Genomic DNA, 15,109 nt, shown 5'->3' on the forward strand with positions numbered 1-15,109 from the left:
AGAGTCACACCATCACACTCGCTCTCGGTCTTGTTACCTCAGGTTCTAATTTCCGTTCTGACAAACAGACACTGAACAGAGATTGGAAGAGAGAGAATAAAATGAGCGGATGTGCTCTTTGTCCTTCATTCTCCCTATCCAACCGTTTCCATAGCTTAACTGGCAATATGTGTGTCTGCTTTGTCGAGGGCGGAGGAGGTATTTATAGAGACACCATAATTGAAAGTGATGATCTTTCGCTCAAACGTGCAATCATCTCTTAATTAATGATTAATGAAACACTGCTCAGTCAATAAGAGAACAGATGATAACATTCAAACAGGTTTTTTTTTTTTTTTTTTTTTTTTAAATGACATCCATATAGTTCCCTTTCGAAGGGAACTTCGACAATACGTCAACGACGCTATGGGGAACGCCTCAGGTGTGACAGGTGTCTGAAATCAAATATCAACTCACAGCAATCATGCTGACCGGCGACAGCCGTGAATCATCAGCTTGAATGATGAGCTTGCGACCTGGATATAAAAAGGGCGCCTTGAAACCATGACAATATCCTTTTCGTCTTCAGGGACTGTTTTGTCTGATTTAAACGTCTGCTTACAGCGAAGAAATGAAACGCACATCTAAGGCAAGTCCTAAAAGTTTTGTGAAATGTGCTGACCCGTGCCCAAGATATTTGTCGCCGGGTGACACTCACGAGATGTGTGTGTACTGTTTGGGTGAAGAGCACGCACAGGATGCTCTTGAGGGAGCATCCTGTGCAAATTGTGAGCGTTTTTCCTATGAAAACGCTCCGGTCTCGTCGGGCTCTCTTCTCGAGGGAAGAGAGTTCAGCGTCTGGTCCTCGCGGATCGGGTCCCGCTCGTGCCGAGGCAGAGCGGCGACGCGCTTCATGGGGCTCCCAGATGGAGCTCGCTGACAGTCTCGAGAGGGGCGTTAACCTCTCGGACGCATCATCGGCTGACGAGAGTGAGCTGCAGGTGGATGACGGAGACTTTTCTCCTACTTATACTGCAGCGAGTGCTCTTCAGGCCGGGCAAGAGATGGCTGAGGAGGATGATTTAGATCCTCAACCTCGTCAGCCATCCTGCCCCGTGTACGCAGAGCTGGTGGAAGTTATGGAGCGCGCCACTGACAAACTTCAGTTGCCATGGCGGCGCGCTCAGGGAGAGATCGTTCGCGGTCGTTTGGATGATCGGTTTCTCCCTGAACATAGACCACCAGCTCAGCAGAGCCTTCCATTCCTTCCTGATCTCCATTCAGAGATCGAGAGGGCATGGAAGAAACCGTACTCTGCCCGTATTCATCGACATCAACGGGGCAACTACGCTGATGTTGAGGGGATCGGTGAGTGTGGTTATGTGTCGATGCCGCCCATTGAAGAGACGTTTGCGAACTATCTCGTTTCTGGGCGGGTGTCGACACTAAAAGCTCCGACTCTGCCATCCATGCCCCTTAAAGCCACGGCTCGCTTGAATGGCAGAGCGTACACGGCGGCAGGTCAGGCTGGTGCTGCCCTTCATACCATGGCAGTGCTCCAAGCCTACCAAGCTGACCTGCTGCAGGATCTTGACCAGGGGGCAGGGCTGTCCCCTGAGGCAGTCGCTGAGTTGCGCCGGACCACAGATTTGTCCCTCCGGGCCACTAAACAGACTGCTGCCGCGATCGGCCGATCGATGGCGGCGATGGTGGCCACAGAGAGGCATCTGTGGCTCAACTTGGCTGATATCGGGGAGAAAGAAAAATCCCTTCTCCTTGATTCACCAGTTTCGCCTGCTAAATTTTTTGGCACCTCCGTTGAGGCGGTGGTTGGAAAGTTTAGGGAGGCGAACGCGCGCTCAGCTGCATTTAAGACCTGCATACCTCTGAGATCCGGGCCCCAGCCCAGGCAGGCGGGAGGACCTGGTCCGTCTTGGTCTGAGGACCGTAGGCAGGACCAGAGGTCTAGTGTCGCCTCTCGTGCCCCCCCTCCATGGAGGAGTAGGACACAGAGGAGGCGGGCCTCCCACAAAAAGAGGGACTTAAGGGAGGTCATTCAGCACAAGCGCTGCAACGCTCAGCGGAAATAGGGTTTGATCTCCCTGGAGGGCCTTTTCTACCAGCCCTCTCCCTCTTCTTGACTCCCCAGGCGTTTACGTTACACCAGCCCTGGGGATGGGCCTTATGGTGAGAACTATGTTCTGATGGCCCACCGTAGCAACTGGTTGATGTGAGCGCCTCTTTTAGGCATGTAAAAGTGGGGGACCCCAGATTCATTGAGAACTCTCTGGCGAGTCTTCACTCTGCACGCCGCAGGTGAACTTTTGGTTTGTAAAATTCTGTGTGTATAACTAACACTGATTGTATTTCTCTACAGACCCTGTTCCCTGTATAGACCTAGGGGGTCATTCTTAGAGGAGCAATTAAAGTATGGACTTTAGGGCCCTGAAGCCTCCCCCAGTTGGTGGCTAGAACGAATTAGGAAGAAGCTCAAAGAAGATTTGGCTTCTGTGCTGAGTATGTGATGGCCTTCCTGTCATAACATTTTATATGCGTGGTGGGCCACCGCTCATTTCTGTTTAGCCTCAGGGCTATTAGCCACCCAGAGGGTAGAGTAGTTGGTCTTCCTAAAAAAAAAAAAAAAAAAAAAAAAAAAAAAAACTTTTTTGCTCTAGGTTTAGACTGACGCTGGCGCTTCAGATAGATCTTCAGATAGATGTCCTGCCTATCGGTTTGTGACATTGGTATCCTGAGTACTCGCTCCCCTGAGCTCTGTTGGGTTTCAGTAGGTTGAGTGTTTTCACGGCCTCTCAATCAAGTAGGCTGTGGCTCCTCCGAGCCCTCAGGTAGATCTATGCTTGTAGGTCGGCCCTCATCCGGGCCGCCTCTGTAGCTGGCCTAGGCTATGCTAGGGATGTTGGAGGCGTGTTGCTAAGTATAGCTGCCACATTCATTATGTGTTAGGCTTCCTCCCCTTGATTTCAGCCTCCTCCCTTAAATGGGAGTTGTTGGCCAAGGCCCGCCCCTTTCTCTGCATTCAGGGGTGATAGAGTAATGCAGGGTGGTAGCTGAGGTAGGATCAGTCTGGCAGGGTTAGGCCATCTTTCGCTCTGCGAAGTGAGAGTTTGTCAGACCCTGCCGAACAGAGATGTTTTTGGGCCTCTAGAGCTGGCTCCACTCAGCCCGTTGAGCTAATCGCTCGACCGATGGGTTGAAGTGGGTTGGCTTGCAATTTAGCCCCCCCGCTCCCCTAGGCTGGGCGCAGGACAAATCCCTGTCACCCTTTGGAGCCACTTGCAGGCCTGCTCCCTGTCTAACATTGCAGGGGCATATGGTTGTTACTCCCCCGCTAACTCAGGGTAGTTTTGAGTAGTCCATTCTCAGCTCTGTATGTATCTACCTCACACCACGATGGCTCCGGTTGAGCAGGGAGTTCTAAACTACATTTCATTCCGGTTTTTGAACTCCGCTCCCTTTGAAGCCAGAGCATTGCCATGGGCTGACGCCTATGCATTTAGTAGGTAGGCCCCTAATGGGGCCTCCACTAGGCAGAATGGCGTATGTTGTACTCCCCTGCTATAAGGGTATTGCTATTTGCTGAGTACACTGCCTCTGGCAATGTGATTAGGTACCAGGATGCTGTAGCAACAGATTTCTGCCGCGAAGGCTGCACAGTTGGGTAGTAGGCCCCAGCAGGCCTCCTTGACGGAATAGCCCCCAATAGGGCTCCTAGGCCAGCTCACCTTCGGTGGTTGGCCCTGGTAGTTCGGGCAGAAGGCTCACTGCTGATTAGTAGGCCTTAACAGGCCTCCTCTGAGGTGGGTCACAACATTGTGGAACATACACTTGGACAAAACTATAGGAAAAGTTTTTAATAGTATGGTTCCAGCAGTGTTCGGTAAAGTAGCAGAATAGACTCGCTATCAGCTAGCAGGCTCGACCAGGCCTCCCTGTTAGGCGAGTCCCCAGCAGCAGTTACATCCAGCTGATTAGACTGTTTCAGGTAGTAGGCCTCTTCAGGCCTCCCTGAAGGTGGGCTCCCACATTTTGTGGTGGTCAGGTAGTAGGCTTTACTAGGCCTCCCTGAGGGTTTAATCCCACATACTGTGGTTACTAGGTGGCAGGCCCCACAGGCCTCCCTGGAGTTGAATTCCCGCTTCTTTGAACTGTAAGGTAGTAGGCCTCATAAGGCCTCCCTGAAGGCAAAGCCCCAAAGACAGTCAACTGGACTGCCAGTCTGGCTCACTATCAGCTATGGTTTTCAGGTAGTAGGCCTCACTAGGCCTCCCTGAAGTTGAGCTCCCACATACTGTGGTTGTCAAGTAGTAGGCCTCACCAGGCCTCCCTGGAGTTGAGTTCCAAATGACTTTCAGTTTCCACCTAAGGTGGTTATCTGGTAACAGGTAGTAGGCCTCTCTAGGCCTCTCTGTAGGTGAACTCCCACTTATTGTGGTTATCAGATAGCAGGCTTCACCAGGCCTCTCTGAAGGTGAGCTCCCACATACTGTGAGCTCCCACATACTGTGGTTGTCAGGTAGTAGGCTTCTCCAGGTCTCCCTGGGAGTAGTTTCACGGTGATGCTGGGTTTCGTAAGCTAGTGGCCGCTTACTTTCAGTTTAGCAGTCCTTATCAGGCAGCTACCGGAGGTGAGTTTGCGCCCTGGCTCGGCTCAAGTTTTTATTCTCTGCTACGGGTTCCCTCCTGGAACCTTTTTATCCTGCTACAGCCTGGTTGCCTACCAGGTAGATCTTATGCTCCCCTCACTGAGGGTCAATGTGAGTATGTGGTCTCCTGAGTCTGGTCAGTCGGTCGTAGGCCTCTCATGAGGCCTCCCAGTTAGATCAGTCCTTAGGCCCTCACAGGCCTCCTCAGTGTTTTTTGAAACACAAACACTGGGTAGATCCGTGGATCGAGTAGAGAAACTCCCCTCGCTGGCAAGGGTTGTAAAACACTATGCTGAGTCATACTCTCCAGGATATCCCGTCTCTGAGATCCGGGCCGAGTGGTTCACTGCCTGCTCCGCAGTTCCTCGGGCTGGATGCCTTCCTAAAGGCAAGTGTCCAGAGGCTCTGTCTTCGGACAGACAGGAAGTGGCCAGTCTGTAGTGTCTTATGTAGTGACACCAGGTCAGGCCTGCCTGGTGGCATTTCAGGTGGCACATTCCCCTGAATAGTGACTGGCTGGGGTTCCCTCGGGTTCCCTAGCCACATTCCCTAGAAGGGACCCCTTCTAAGAAGTTGAAGTTGTGGTCCTAGGCCCTTGAGCAGGCCCAGGTAGACCTTTCACTAAACTATGTTTATGGAGGTTTTCTGTGGTATCATATAGCTTGGGCTATGACCGTAGGGAGTGCTGTCACTGACAGCCCTGTGTGACCTGAGGGTGAGTGGTTCTAGCGTTCATTGAATTGCTGGTTCTGACAGTTGTCACTGCCACTGGGCATGCACTCCCTTTAGCATGGCGGCGTGGGTATTTCGTTCCCCATAGCGTCGTTGACGTATTGTCGAAGTTCCCTTCGAAAGGGAACGTCTCAGGTTACAAATGTAACCTTGGTTCCCTGAGAACAGGGAACGAGACAATACGTCTCCCAGCCATGCCTCAGGGTCTGCCTGCCAAACAGTCCCTTCAGACGAAAGGATATTGTCATGGTTTCAAGGCGCCCTTTTTATATCCAGGTCGCACGCTCATCATTCAAGCTGATGATTCACGGCTGTCGCCGGTCAGCATGATTGCTGTGAGTTGATATTTGATTTCAGACACCTGTCACACCTGAGGCGTTCCCCATAGCGTCGTTGACGTATTGTCTCGTTCCCTGTTCTCAGGGAACCAAGGTTACATTTGTAACCTGAGACGTTTTCCTTGTAGGCGTAACATAAAAAAAAGTTTTTTTTACAATACAATATATATACAGTACAGACCAAAAGTTTGGACACACCTTCTCATTCAAAGAGTTTTCTTTATTTTCATATTGTAGATTCACACTGAAGGCATCAAGGGCTATTTGAGCAAGAAGGAGAGTGATGGGGTGCTGCGCCAGATGACCTGGCCTCCGCAGTCACCGGACCTGAACCCAATCCAGATGGTTTAGGGGTGAGCTGGACCACAGACAGAAGGCAAAAGGGCCAACAAGTGCTAAACATCTCTCAGGGAACTCCTTCAAGACTGTTGGAAGACCATTTCAGGTGACTACCTCTTGAAGCTCATCAAGAGAATGCCAAGAGTGTGCAAAGCAGTAATCAAAGCAAAAGGTGGCTACTTTGAAGAACCTAGAATATGATATATTTTCAGTTGTTTCACACTTTTTTTGTTATGTACATAATTCCACATATTTTAATTCATAGTTTTGATGCCTTCAGTGTGAATCTACAATTTTCATAGTCATGAAAATAAAGAAAACTCTTTGAATGAGAAGGTGTGTCCAAACTTTTGGTCTGTACTGTATATATATATATATATATATATATATATATATATATATATATATATATATTAGTGATGTGTGGGTCATCTCATAACCTGCGGACTCTGCGGGACGGGGTAAAGAAATAGGCACTTTATTTGCATGGCGGGTCAATAAAAACTAAAATTTCCACGCACGAACAGAGATTTGCGCTCACACATTGTATTAATTTACTTTCGTGCTTCAATAATGCACTCTCGACATTTGTCAGTAAAATAACGGCATACATCTCATATTTTATTAGGTTCTTGATAAGGTTACAATACAAATGTCTACGTAGCAACGTAACTTGCGTGATATCCTCGCGGGTTGGTCGGGGCTGGCAAATAAACTTTTCTTTATTTGCGGGGCAGGCCAAATAATTTCAGAAAAGCAGGACCCGCGGGTTGGAAAAAAAATCTGACCCGCGCATCACTAATATTATGTATATATATATATATATATATATATATATATATATATATATATATATACATAATATTAGTGATGTGCTGGTCAGATTTTGTTTATATATATATATATATATATATATATTTTTTTTTTTTTTTTTTTCACAATATATATTGATTCAGATTTGATTTAGATTTTTGACCCTTTATTGTTAAGAATATAAGAAAAGCATTTCAAACTGCTGAAAAGTAGTCCCAGATAAGCATTGCCACCCAACATTTGTGCTGTCTCACTGTTGGCTGAAGGCATGCACCCTGGACGTCAGACGGGTGATTGATATCTGGTCATGCTGGGACAATAACACTCCATCATGTAGCCTGTGACACTGTGCCACTCAAATTCTTTCATCTATTACGGCAAGGAAAATTGCTTTCCATACTCAAATCCAATGTATTTCAGGGGATTAACCAGGTAGAGCAGGAGCGCTGAGATGGCATTAATACCTGATTCCAACTGGATCAATTTCATATGTGTTCACGCAGGAAAAGCTTTGCTCGCTGAAAAACTAGAGCTGCAAACTTTACTTCCAGTTTTCAGTGGACCATCATAGCAAATGGAATTGTCTTTCCACCCAAGGACAGGAATGCAAAAAGGAAACAGCAAAACAAACATCAGAAGATAAGGAAAAAACATATATGCTCTGAGCATTTATTGCTGTTATGCCCAATGGCATGTTTCCCCTGTCAGAATATAATCTTTGAAGATGGATGCCAGTAATTTCATTCTGGAGTTTCATAAAACATATTAAGTGTGGTTTGTTTTTATTACTTTTGGTGTTTACAGTAAATAACTTGATCGTGTGACAATTTCACCTCCAGGTGAAGGTCCCGTCACAGACCGTAGGCAAACGCAAGAAAACGCAGCTGGGAAAGAGAGAGATAAAGGGAGGAGATCACATGTATATGTGGTTTTTGGGTGGAGAGCAAGACTGGAAAGATGTGTATGACATCTGACCCTCCTAAAGAAGGCTCGATCCCCCCAGAGATGAAGCATAATTTAGATCTAATTGATTTTAAATCAGAATGTTGGTCGCCCCTGAAAATTCTTACACCATTGGCATTACCTAAACGGTTAAAGGGCGTTCATTCAAGGATGTGTATTTATTGCTTGGACAGCATGAACACTTCAGTGTCTACAATGCAGTTGAGTGATCAAGTTTATCATCTTTAAGTTATTGGTGTTGATCTGAATGTGTGAAGCAGACTACATTAACATTACACAGTCGTTAATATCGGTTAATGTCAATTTCTGCATTTATTAATATGTTATTGGAATCAAAAGTTTATCTGTTAATATTATTTCACTGACGATTAATTAATATTGTAAGAAATGTGTTGCTAATTGTTAATGCTATGCATTAACTAATGTTAACAAATAGGACCCTAATGGACCCTAAAGTGTTGCCAAATAAAGTGATTTATAACATCAATATCATTATTTTAAAAGGAATAACAATGTTAAATAAACATAACAAATTAAACATAAAAAATAAACAATAAAATAATGCTAATTTATTTTAAGAGTAAGTAACTGTGTAAACACACTCTGTCAGTAAATGTATATTGGATATTAAAAAATGGTCAGATTTGGTCAAAATTTTCCAGAATAAGTCATTATTTACTATTGACCATCCACTCCACTGAGCTGTTTCAATCGAAAACCTTTGTGACTGCCTGGATCATTGATGGTCAGTTAAATTTCAGAATTATATCTGCCTGAATTAAGATCTTCTAAATAACAGATTCATTTAAAACAATAATTCCTTCACAAAAGTGAAAGAAAACACAAGCAAATACAGGAGGGTTTTATGTGCAAAAAAAGAGCAATGGAGGGAGGATTACATGCATTTATGCTTGTGCTTATAAAATATATTAAAATTAGTCAGATTTGCTCATTAAATACACAATAAATAATTATTCACAAAAAGTAAATAAAATGTATGTCAGTGAGCTGAATTTGAGAATCAAATACGTCAGACTGATTTCCTGAGTAAATAATTGATTCAAAAGTTCCAACTCAAAATAGTGATTCCTACATAAAAGATTTAGTGAATGCAGAAGGGTTTTGTTCGCAAAAGATAGAGAGAAAAACAGGAGATTACATATATATGGTTGAGTTTTGGTGGAGAGCCATATATTGATTTCATCAGACTATAAAGGTGCGTGTGACCTCTGTGTGGGTCACTGTATTGGTAGCTGTGGGCACATTGATTAGCTGACAAAAGAAACAAATGACTTTCTGCATGCAACACCTGAAAAGAACCCCAAGATATATGTTTTTCAGTAAAAAAATAAAATAAAAAAATGTCATGATGGAAATATACATATATAACACCCAATGTTTTTGCCTTAAGTCAAACTAACTTGAAGTACAACCAGCCTAGCAACAGTTCTTCCCAGAGAAGATTTATCTGTTCTCATGCTTAAAAATGTGATTTTGACCATCTGCGTCCTAATACCTGCCAATGCCCATCAAACCTGTGATGCCCTACATATGGAGCAGAGGGTTCGATCCTGTGCTCGCTTTCGCAAATCACAACGGATGAAGTGGAGTTATATTTAGCTGATATTTGTGTGAAGCTGCTAAAATACTGTCATCCTCTAAAGTGAGTCACTAGTAAATAAGTTTGAACACGGAGTCAAGGAGAGAACAGACAGATGACGAGTCAGACAGAGCAAGCAGGAGTCTTTAATATTCACGTCAACAGAGCCTAGGTCATAGATCTGACTGGATCAGTTTATTCAGAAAATCCACACGTGACTTCTTTATTTAACTTGTAATGGTGATTTAATATTCAATGGGAAAAGTAAAATAAAATGTTAGAATATAAAAAATTATGATGAAGACAAAGTTAAAATGGAATTCTGTCTTTTACTCCCTATCATGAAATTCCAAACCTCTGATTTACTATCTTGCATGGGAAATAAAAAGGTGAAATTTACAATAATGTGCTTTCCATGACATTACAGATAAAGAATATTGAAGATTTCAAGAATGCAAAAGCACAGAAATGCATAGTAAAAGTGGTCAAATGTGCTTAATATATTCCAGAATAAGGCATCATTCACTAATAATTGACTGCTCCACCGAGCTTTTAGCTGAATCTGGACCTGCATTGAATCATTAAATCAGTGAGTTGAATTAGATATGAACTGATTAATTGACAAGATCCAACTCAAAACCACAATTTGTTCACTAATGAAAGGGGCCTATTATCATTTTACTGAATTGTTTTGGCTTGTTCTTGACATAAAGCTAAACATGGCTTGGAATTACATGAGTCATATAAACCTCTTTTATGATGCATTGTTGGTGTCTTTGCATACTTTTCGAATCAACTGGCACTTTTTTCGAGAAATATACAGAAGTGAACATGCTGTATAGATTTGGAATGACATGAGGCAGAGTAAATAACAATCCAGACACACTGGAAAAATGTGACTGTGGTGTACTTTTTACTAAATGTTTCTTATTCTTGCACATTTTGCAGCACTTTTGAAGTAAAATGCCCAGTGAATGTCCATAAAAGTTTTATCTGAACATGAATCTGGAAAACTGTATTGCAGTGGTTGTTGCTTATATTACAGCAGTTCAGGAATGAAATGTCTGGTAGTGGCACTAAATGGGTAATGCTCTATTGCATTTGAAAACAATGTATCAACTTCACTTAAACCTAAATTATAGTGCTACCAAAAGCAAATGTGACATAAAACACATTTGCTGAAGCAACCACATCATTTTATCTTGCTTTTCTTTCTTTGTTCCCATATTGAAAATAGTTTTTTCACGGTTCTCGTATGCAGTATGCATCAGAAATGTAATGATATACCGGGTGTATCACTGAGCAAGTTTACTATGTCAGAAAAGCCAGACATATGGAGCTGGTTATGTGATGCAAATGTCAAAATGTATAAGTAGGCTATACAAGTCATGGACTATAGTAAAGTGTTTTAAGGTTGTGACATTACATGAAATGAACTGTACAAAAATAAGTCTTTATTAATTGATAAAGTACTTCTGTAATCATAATTTGTTGGGGAAAAATGTAAAATACATGTTTTTTCATTGTGGCTTGAAACTGTTGCTAAATTGATTTGTAGGTGAGCCATGCCTTTAAATGTTAAAAAGTGTACCAGTTTGCCCTAGGTGATTAGCATAAAGAGACTTTAACCAGTTGTAATCATCAAATGTCGTCATGGATCCCTCTGTACCTTTTTTTTTTTTTTCTAGCTGCAGCTAATGCAGTCTCTGATATACAGTTTAGACTTAGATGCTCTTCAATCTGTGCAAACCTTACCAGAATTGATCATGGAAAATCAAATAAGCAGATGACAATCTCCTGAAATTAGAGTATTGATGCTTCTCCCAAGTACCAAATTATATCAGCAGCTTTACTTTACTGGTGTTAAGCAGAAAGACAAGCTGTTATTTATATATATATATATATATATATATATATATATATATATATATATATATATATGTGTGTGTGTGTGTGTGTGTGTGTGTGTGTGTGTGTGTGTGTGTGTGTGTGTGTGCGTGCGTGCGTGCGTGCGTGCGTGCGTGCGTGCGTGCGTGCGTGCGTGCGTGCGTGTGTGTGTCAGTAACATGTAATCTCCTGAAATGTATCATTTGGGCAAAAATAAGAACCACCATCAAACTGATTAAAGTTTGATTTTAGTGAATGATTGTTGTTCTTAATTAATTGTGTTTAACAGCCCGATGAGGAATTAGTTTGATTTGTTTGTTATTCGGATGTCTTTTTCCACAAGGCACGAGGGAACTTCTCTGTGGATGTGTGTGTACTCGTCAGAGGCATGTATCTGTTTGTGTGTGTTTGTGAGTGGGTGTTTACACGACTGCTGTTGTTTTTGCCCTTCTCTGTGTAAATGCCAGTCAATCCCATTTGAGCAGGCATTAGTCTGTGTCGAGAACGGGAGGCGATGCTCTAAAGCATGTCTGTTTTAGGTGTTGCACAGAGGTGGCTCTCGGGCTAAGGAATTCGGATAATTAAGCTACAACAACAGGATACAAATCCAAGCAATCCTAGGAGATCTGCCAAGGAGATGGAGCTTTCAATGAAACCTAAACTATCTAGAATTCCATTTCCTGTTTTCTGTAATTTTGAGGGTCCTGGGAATCAACTGCGGAATGAAATGTCTGGCATGTCACATTTATGGAATATTCTGATGGGTTATATGTATGATGATGATGATGATGATTATGATGATGATGACATTCTATTTGTTGCAGTACCTCCAAATATGGATGTAGTTATAATGAGGGATATTGACAATGGAAGACATTTATCCATCTCATCTCGGGCATAGATACTGTAGATAGATAGATAGATAGATAGATAGATAGATAGATAGATAGATAGATAGATAGATATAGATAGACAGACAATTGTTAAATATGAAGTTGCAATACGCTACAACCAAGTATCAATTTCCAAGATATAAAAACATTAAACTTATAAAATGCATTCTGAGCACTACTTATTATAGTTGACTAAAAATATAAACCACTTAAAACAAATTACTTGAAATGATACACTATTGCACTACTAAAATGACTATTAAAACCAGGGCTGTGCACAGGGGGGTGGACTCATTGGCTGATGTGCCCATCTCGTACCTAAACCACACACCCCCCCCCCCCCCCCCCCACTGGATGCAATGATCTCCAAGCACCATTGGGCTAGAGTACTTTTAATCTGACAATACCTGATACAATTGGATCTGAGCATTGTTAATCACTGCCTGACTCGCTGAACATTGTTGCCTGTAAATGTGATAATGCTCAACAGCACAGGATCAGAGCACTAGCATTGTTTTGGCAACATAAAGCTTGTTTACCATCCCAATAAAGCTACTAAAATCTAACTATTTATAAGTCTAACTACTGTATAAATCCAAATACATAATCTAATAGAAGTAAGTAATTATGTTTGGACCAATGTTCCCAGTATCTAGGGAATACATAGCCATGTTTATATATTTAAATATAGGTTTATACAGCCATGTAATGGTTGCACCATGGTGCATAATTTAAAGTAAATATTTACTAAACGTTTAATACTGGAAAATACCCTAAAAACAATAACTTAATAATAACTTATCATTTGGCAGCATTTCTCATTTTCATTTAATCTAACTTGATGTAAAATAACTAAAATTTAACTAAAATAAAAAATAGTAATATAGGCAAAAGAAAAATCAACAAAATTACTAAAACTTAAACAAAAATGTAAATCAAAATGGGAAGAAAAGAAATACAAATTTGCTCAAAATAATTAAAAAATAAAATAAATAATAATAATTAAAAAAAAAAAATAAATAAATAAATGTGAATCTTTAAAGCAGAATGTCTGAAATTTTCTTGTTAACAACAACAACAAAAACAAACTCTAGTAGCCTATCTCAGTGATAATAAAACGCCAATGATTGTGATTTACAGTTGCAATTATAAAAAATAAACACACACCATGTCTACAGAAATACTGAGAGAAATTATACTGATAGAAATGTACTTACAGATGGTTCACCATGAATGTGAACATGAATCCATTATTGTAATGACATCATCAAATCGTGTCTGATCTGCCAGCACTGATAACACACCATCAGGACAGAATGTAATCACACCTCAACTGCTCATCCCACAGCACCCACAACAACTGACTCATGAAATGACATCATTCATAGCATTTATTACACGACTGTAAAAGACTCCTGAGTATATGTGAGCGCCATGAGGTGACTCTGTTTCTGGCACACAAACAAGGCTGTTTTCTTCTGCCCTGAGAGGGCGTGAAGGTGATATTCCTGAGCTGTCCCACCACATCCTCCCTGCCCTGACCCTCCACGATTTCACCCTGCTGCTCTCTGCACTCTTCTGGCCTATGCTGAGGATGCCTACCTGCCTGTGAAATGGAAACCATCCACTATCTGAGGCTGCACAGAAAACCATACAATGTAAATTGTCTGCCTTCTTTCCTTTCCAGATAAAGAAGTTGTATTTGGATTGTTTTCTGAGCTGTTAAATTATATGTTTATTTTCCCCTTTGGCGGGAGCAGCCCTCTCAGTCTATAGTCAGAGCTTTGCCGCCCGCGCTCCCCCTGTGTTGAGACCGGAGCCAGAAGCAACGCTCTGAACCAGGGTTTTCCCAGCCTAAGGGGGATCTGAGGGCTGTACTTCAGGCTGTGAGGCCCTCGGTTAAGAAGTCTTGACACGTTTCGGTCACGACTGCAGAGTGTCTGCCAACCCTGCCAGTGTTCCAGGGCGCAGCGGTCCCCAGCGAATATCGGTGGTGCAGAGCCGAACTGAATATGGTAGCTTTTTATACTGTGTGCAGGACCCAATGAGATACATTTGGCAGTAGTTTCCATGCTGCTAAATAATCTATTAAGGGAATCAGTCTCTCGAGTCTTACCTCTGGTGTAAGAGGCCCCCGCAGGGGGCTTAGACATGCCACAGTATAAAAAGCTACCATATTCAGTTCGGCTCTGCACCGCCGATATTCAACGGGGTCAAGACGGCCCCAGGCAGGGTCTGGTTATGGAACAGGAAGTGAAAACCCTATTAGAGGAGGAGGTCATCGAGGTGGTCCCTCCTCAAGACAGGGAGTCCGGGCTCTACAGCCGAGGGGTTGGGGGGTTGCGTCCGATTATAGACTTGAGGGTCTTAAATCGTTCAGTTATGAGATTGAAGTTCAGAGGTCCGAGGACTGGTCTGTCACAATATATCTCAAAGATGCATACTTCCACATATCCATCCTTCCACAAAACAGGAAGTTTTTGAGGTTTGCTTTCGGGGGGCGAAGCCTACCAATATCGAGTACTACCCTTCGGCCTTGCACTCTCACCCCGCACGTTCACAAAATGTGTAGACGCGGCTCTGGTTCCCATGCACATGCAAGGCATCCGCATTCTCAACTATTGGTTTATTTTAGCTCAGTCTGAGCAGGTTGCGGATCAGCATTGAGATGTCGTTCTCGCACATATGGGGGAGCTGGGTTTGAGACTGAACGCCAAGAAGAGTGTACTTTCTCCGGTTCAAAGAACCACCTATCTAGGCGTAGTATGGGATTTGACCGCGATGCAGGCACGATTTCCCCCCTGCTCGTATCGAGTCGATCCTCATCTCAGTCGAGAGAGTCAAAGAAGGCCAGTCACTCACTGTCAAACAATTTCAGAGATTGTTGGGTCTGATGGCAGC

The sequence above is a fragment of the Carassius gibelio genome, chromosome A18 (genome assembly GCF_023724105.1).
Source record: "Carassius gibelio isolate Cgi1373 ecotype wild population from Czech Republic chromosome A18, carGib1.2-hapl.c, whole genome shotgun sequence".
NCBI classification, from domain to species: domain Eukaryota; kingdom Metazoa; phylum Chordata; class Actinopteri; order Cypriniformes; family Cyprinidae; genus Carassius; species Carassius gibelio.